Raw genomic sequence first — 6,651 nt, 5'->3', positions numbered from 1 at the left:
TGCGGCGCTCCCTCAGTACTGACCCTCTGACAGTGCAGCACTCCCTCAGTGCTGAGCCTCTGACAGTGCAGCGCTCCCTCAGTACTGACCCTCTGACAGTGCGGCACTACCTCAGTACTGACCCTCCGACAGTGCATCACTCCCTCAGTACTGATCCTCCGACAGTGCAGCGCTCCCTCAGTAATGACCCTCTGACAGTGCAGCACTCCCTCAGTACTGATATTCCGACAGTGCAGCACTCCCTCAGTAATGACCCTCTGACAGTGCAGCACTCCCTCAGGACTGATCCTCTGACTGTGTGGCACTCGCTCAGTAATGACCCTCCGACAGTGCAGCACCCACTCAGTACTGACCCGCTGACTGTGCGGCGCTCACTCAGTACTGACCTTCCGACAGTACAGCGCTCCCTCAGTACTGACCCTCCGACAGTGCAGCACTCCCTCAGTACTGACCTTCCGACAGTACAGCCCTCCCTCAGTACTGACCTTCCGACAGTGCGGCAGTCCCTCAATACTGACCCTCCGACAGTGCGGCGCTCCCTCAGTACTGACCTACTGACAGTGTGACACTGCCTTATTTCTGACTCTCCGACAGCGCAGCACTCCCTCAGTGCTGATCCTCAGACAGTGCGACGCTCCATCAGAACTGACCCTCCGACAATGTGTTGCTCCCTCAGTACTGACCCTCCGACAGTGCGGCACTCCCTCAGTATTGACCCTCCGACAGTGCGGTACTCACTCAGTACTGACCATCAAATAGTGCGGCACTGCCTTATTACTGACCCTCCGACTGTGCAGCACTCCCTCAGTGCTGACCCTCAGACTGTGCGGGCGCTCCCTCAGTATTGATCCTCTGACAGTGCGGCACTCCCTCAGTACTGACCACCTGACAGTGCGGCTCTCCCTCAGTACTGATTCTCTGACAGTGCAGCACTCCCTCTGTACTGACTGTCCGACAGTGTGGTGCTCCCTCAGTACTGATCCTCGGACAGTGCGTCACTCCCTCAGTACTGACCCTCGGACAGTGCGGCACTCCCTCAGTACTGACCACCTGCCAGTGCGGCACTCCCTCAGTATTGACCCTACGACAGTGCATCACTCCGTCAGTACTCACCTTCCGACAGTGCTGTGCCCCCTCAGTACTGACCCCCAGACAGTGCAGCGCTCCCTCAGTACTGACCCCCAGACAGTGCGGCACTCCCTCAGTACTGACCCCCAGACAGTGTGGTACTCCCTCAGTACTGACCCCCAGACAGTGCGGCGCTCCCTCAGCACTGACCCCCAGACAGTGCGGCGCTCCCTCAGCACTGACCCCCAGACAGTGCGGCACTCCCTCAGTACTGACCCTCCGACAGTGCGGCACTCCCTCAGTACTGACCCCCAGACAGTGCGGCGCTCCCTCAGTACTGACCCTCCGACAGTGCGGCACTCCCTCAGTACTGACCCCCAGACAGTGAGGCACTCCCTCAGTACTGACCCCCTGACAGTGCGGCGCTCCCTCAGTACTGACCCTCCGACAGTGCGGCGCTCCCTCAGTACTGACCCTCCGACAGCGCGGTGCTCCCTCAGTACTGACCCTCTGACAGTACGGCGCTCCCTCAGTACTGACCCTCCAACAGTGCGGCGCTCCCTCAGCACTGACCCCCAGACAGTGCGGCAGTCTCTCTGCACTGCTTTTTTTACCAATTACTTTTAAACTGTTCCCTCTTGTTCTCAATCCTTTCACGAGTGGGAGCAAGGTCTCCCTATGTACCCTGTCCAGACCCCGCATGATTTTGAACACCTCTATCAAATGTCCCCTGAACCTTCTCTTCTCCAAGGAAAACAGTCCCAACTTCTCCAATCTATCTTCATAACTCAAGTTCCTCACCCTGGAGCCATTCTTGTGAATCTTTTCCACGCTCTCTCCCATACTCTTATATTCTATGCCCCTATTAATAATGCCCAGGATCCCATAACGCTTTATTAACTATGCTCTCAACCTTGCCTGCCACCTTCAATGACATATACACATATACACCCAAGTCCCTCTTCTCTTGTGCCTCCTTTATTTTCTATTGTCTCTCCATGTTCGTTCTAACAAAATGAATCACTTCACATTTCTCTGCATTGAACTTCATCTGTCTGGATCCGGCAAGGCTGAAAGATTTCCTTCTCTAAAGATCTTTAAACTACATCGCTTCATTTGAGTCAACATGTCATATACGCTTGAATAATGGAAAATGGTTTATCGTCAAGGACTAAGAACATTCCAGAAGAATTTGTGTTTTTTGAAGGACACCGCCTCTTAAAGGGTCAATGCAAGTACTCTGGTGGCTGTTGATCCTGGAAAAGACAGCATTTTACAAGAAAAGGTAGTTAAGCAGTTTTCGAGGACCCTCTTGACCCCGGTGGACAGTTTACAAAAGGGTCACCTGGTGGTTAATGGCTTTGAAACAACCAGGCCTGGAAAACAGGGTTTCTTAAAAAGCTGGTCGGCTGATTTTGCTTCTGGGGAGAAAACGAGAAGGAACAACTGCTTGAATAAAGAAGACAGCAGCTCCTGAAGCTCCGGGCCCAGTCCCGAACCAAACAGTGAATGGAAGTTGCTCCAAAGTCACTTCACGTTCTGAAATTGACTGACTGCAAGTTTTCCTCTAGTCCGCCTAAAAAGTAGTGCAGGGAATCATCGATTGTTTCCCAGACCAGCGCTGAGGGACCAACCACATAACCTGGACGCCACTTCAAGGACTCCACCATCTGTCGTTTAGCCTTGAAACATTGACTTATATCCTTTAGACACAATTCCTCTCGTTTTATTTTATATATGTGTGTGTGTGTGTGAGGGAGAGCGTCAGGGTATCTAGAGTCATTATTATACTTTCATATTTCATACTGTAGGTTAATAAGCTTTGCCTTCAACTCTAAGTCTGGTTTTATAATAAACTATTAATTTTGTTGTTTATTGAAGAAACCTGGGCACCGAGTGGTCATTTTGAGATTCATAGGTAAAGCACAGATTTGGCCGTAAGGCTGGCTGGAGAAATCATTGAAATATCTGTTGTGACCCGTGGTGTGGTGGAACTAGAGACAGACAGTGCACTCCCCCAACTCGGTCGTAACAATAACCAGCCCAGGGGAGATCCACAAGGCCTGAAATCCTGATTGAAAAACAAGCAAAAAAAGGATGAAACTTTTATTAAAGATTTTATTCCAGGTAGCGTGGCATTTTTCTCTTATGTTTTTTTTTTGCACACACGTAGGAAGTTACACGGTTACTATTGGCAGCGCTTTGTCCAATCAGGCGACCGAGGCCGTTGTGTTTCCTTGACCAATCCTCAGCAAGGTGGGCGGGGAACTTGGAGCAGTTAAACCAATGGGGAAACCCGGATGGGAAGCACATGGGCCGACCAGTTGCCAGAGGGTGTGTAGGGGAGGAGGGAGAAGGACCAACTGCTTGAGAAAAGAAGACAGCAGCTTCTCGTTATTCCAGTTGCGTCTCAGGCCAGGCTGAAGCAAACACGAGGCGGCCTCGTGCTGATCCTGTGCTGCTCCTCAACTTGAAGAGGGAGCGGAGCTTGGGGGGGGGGTGGCGGGGGTGTGGAATGGCTGGTCAGTGCGGCATTTCCACCCCCCCACCCCCCCACCGCCTCCACCACCGGTACCAAACAGGAGCCTAGATCATGAGGCAACAATTCTGACCCCGACGGCAGGTCAAGGCCTTGGGGAATGGGTCCCAACGGATTTATTTCAAACCTGTCGGAAAATCAAAGCCCCCACCCTACCCCACCACCTCTTAAAAAACCTTTGAGAGACGACGGTTAAATGTAGCTTCCAACCTTGCTTTCCACCATTGGGGTGGGGGAGAGGTGGGGGGAGGAGGAGGGATTCGGGACTGGGAGTCAACACACACCACAAAGCGCCAAGGCAGGCCAAGGTCGTGGTCCCGGAATTGCAGGGAATCGATTGGTCACCCAAGTGGTGGGATTGGTTGCTTCCCGTGGGTTTGAGGTGTCAATACATGGTACTGCAGTGTGTTTTCTGCTTCTCGCTCCCTCCCTACCCCACCCCCACCCAACGCCCCCCCATCCATCCGCGTCCTTACACATTCAGGCACTTGACAGGCAAAGGCATCACATTGGCAGCTTTAGCCCCACAGGAAGCGCAGCAAAAGAAACACAGCCGTGGAGTCACATGTTAGTGTATGATGTTAGACACAACCCCTTGTTATGGAGGGGGGTTGGGGGGGATCTAAGGCACTCTCGATAGCGGCAGAGCAAGTTTTAGTCGTGGCCCTGCCGGCGACAAAGGGATCGGCCAGTCCCCTTCTTGTTTGCCGGCGAGCCGGGCCTAGCGAGAGGGTTTTTGAGTGACACCGGAGTGGACGCCAGCGCGGCTGGAATGACGTTGACCTTGACAAACCCTTTGCAAACCGACTTTCCTCCGGGCGGGACTGGAGCCAAAGTGAGACGTCTGCCTCTGACTGGGGATATTCAGCGACGGAAGGCTGCAGGCTAAGGGTTTCCGTGACCTTTGGACCCCCAAGCCCGAGCAAATCGATTGGTCCCTGGGCCACCCAGTGGGCATTTTGAGCATTGACCCCCCCCACCCCGCCCCACCCAGCTCATGTCGATTAGAAATGGATAGAGTTATGCGTTCAGTGTGAAGGAGATGAATTCCAAACTTGCATTGGTTAATGGTTAACCTTTTCTTGATTGTCAAAAGGGCATAACACTAGTGTCAAGGGGAAGAGTCGATGCCAGGTAATTGGCGCACGGCCTCATAGCACACCCCCCCCCCAGTCCTTGGCACTGGGGTTGGCAGTGCCATCTGCGGGCATGCTAGGGAAGCTTTGCGGACATCACACCCTGGCCTGCCCCCCCAACCGGGCAGGCAATCCCATGAACTCAGGTTCCCCCCCTCCCCCCCCGCACGCCGCTTGCACGGCTTATGGTGCAGGAGGAGGCCATTCAGCCCCCCGGTGCCAGCTCTTCGAAAGGGCGATCCGATTCGTCCCAGCATCCCCCCCTCCCCCTCCTCTTCCTCCCCCCCACCACCCCCCCGCCCCCCCCACCTCCGCCCCCACCGTCCTACAATTTCCTTCCCCCCATCAAATATTTATCCGATTATACACCCCCACCCCTTTTGAAAGTTCCTATTGAATCTGCTTCCACCGCCCTTTCAGGCAGCGCCTTCCAGATCACAACAACTCGCTGTGTAAATAAAAAAAAATTCTCCTCATCTCCCCCTCTGGTTCTTTCCCCGATTCTCTTCAATCTGTGTCCCCCTCTGGTTACCGACCCTCCTGCCCAATGGAAACAGTTTCTCCTCATTTACTCTGTCCGAACCCCCCTTCCTGATTCCGAACGTCTCGATTCAATCTCCCCCCTTAACCTTCTCCGCTCTGAGGAGAACAATCCCAGCTCCTCCCAGTCTCTCCACATGAACTGAAGCCCCTTGTTCCAGTTCTGTGCATTTATTTCGAGGAGAGAGGCTACATTAAGTCGCCTTAAAAGGTGAGAGCACGTCAGTGATTGTGTTAAGACTTTGTCCCTTTATACTGTTAGTCAGCTCCTCCAGGGCAGTGGAATCCCTTGATGAATTAACTGGCGCTGTCTAACATTTTCTATAGGCCAGTGTCACGTGTTACTGTCTCAATTAAGAGGTTTTTGGTGGGGGTAGGGTTGGGTAAGGATCTGATATGGCAGAGGAATGTTTGCGAAGCCGTTCTATACAAATATTGCTTTTGAAAGCAGGAAGTGTAAATACTCTGCTACGGCCTTTAGATACACAGGTTAAATACGTTACTGTTGAAGACTATGATAGGCAGCATTAATCTGAGACGCTGTTATTGGGGGGGGGGGGGGGAGCACAGCACACTCCAGATTATAAGGCACTTGAGGCCCTCCCTGTGCTGACAGAGGGGTGGGTGACATTAGGGGGCACCTGTCTTATGCCCGGGGTGTGGGGCGGGAGGGGGGGTGGGGGGGTGGTGGGGTGGGGGGAGACGGGCAGCACCAACTGGTGGCATTGCACTCAGGCAGTTTGGGAGGGGGAGCGCAGAGCCGCAGCGCTCCCTGTGCCGCCGGGTCCCATTCCGATGGGAATGCCGGACCCCAGAGGCGATCGGCTGCCGACAGGGTTTTGCCACAGGGCTGATGGCACCTGGTACATTTCCCTTTGGAGCTGGTGGTGGCGGGGGGGTGGTGGGGTGCTGGGGTGGGTGGAGGAGGAGGTGGTGGGGGAAAGGGGACTGGGGTCTGGAAAAGTGGCGGGAGCCGACCGGGTCTCCTTGTCGGCGCTGGTGGATCCGTGGCACTCGCCCGGTGTGACACCCCGAGCGTGGCAGACTTGCGCCAGGCCATTCACCGACAGTCTTCGGAGAGGGACGGCACGAGCTGGGAGGGAGGCGTTGAGTGAGAAACGTGTGAAACAGACAAAGGTCGAAGTAGTCGTGAGAGTTTTAACACCCCTCCTCCCCCACCTCCTTGGCGCTAGGATATGAACAGTTAGGACACCTGTGACTAATATTGGAATTGGAGGAGGCCATTCAGCCCCTTGAGCCTACCCCCCCCCCAACCCCCCCCCAACCAGCCTTCAACTAGACCATAATTGCTTTAACCCTTCATTGCTTTGTGCTCAGTAATCCCATCGGAAATGTTCCGCAAGGGCT

The sequence above is a fragment of the Carcharodon carcharias genome (genome assembly GCF_017639515.1).
Source record: "Carcharodon carcharias isolate sCarCar2 chromosome 36 unlocalized genomic scaffold, sCarCar2.pri SUPER_36_unloc_1, whole genome shotgun sequence".
NCBI lineage: Eukaryota > Metazoa > Chordata > Chondrichthyes > Lamniformes > Lamnidae > Carcharodon > Carcharodon carcharias.
The sequence above is the reverse complement of the archived record's forward strand: the minus strand, read 5'-3'. Positions refer to the sequence as shown.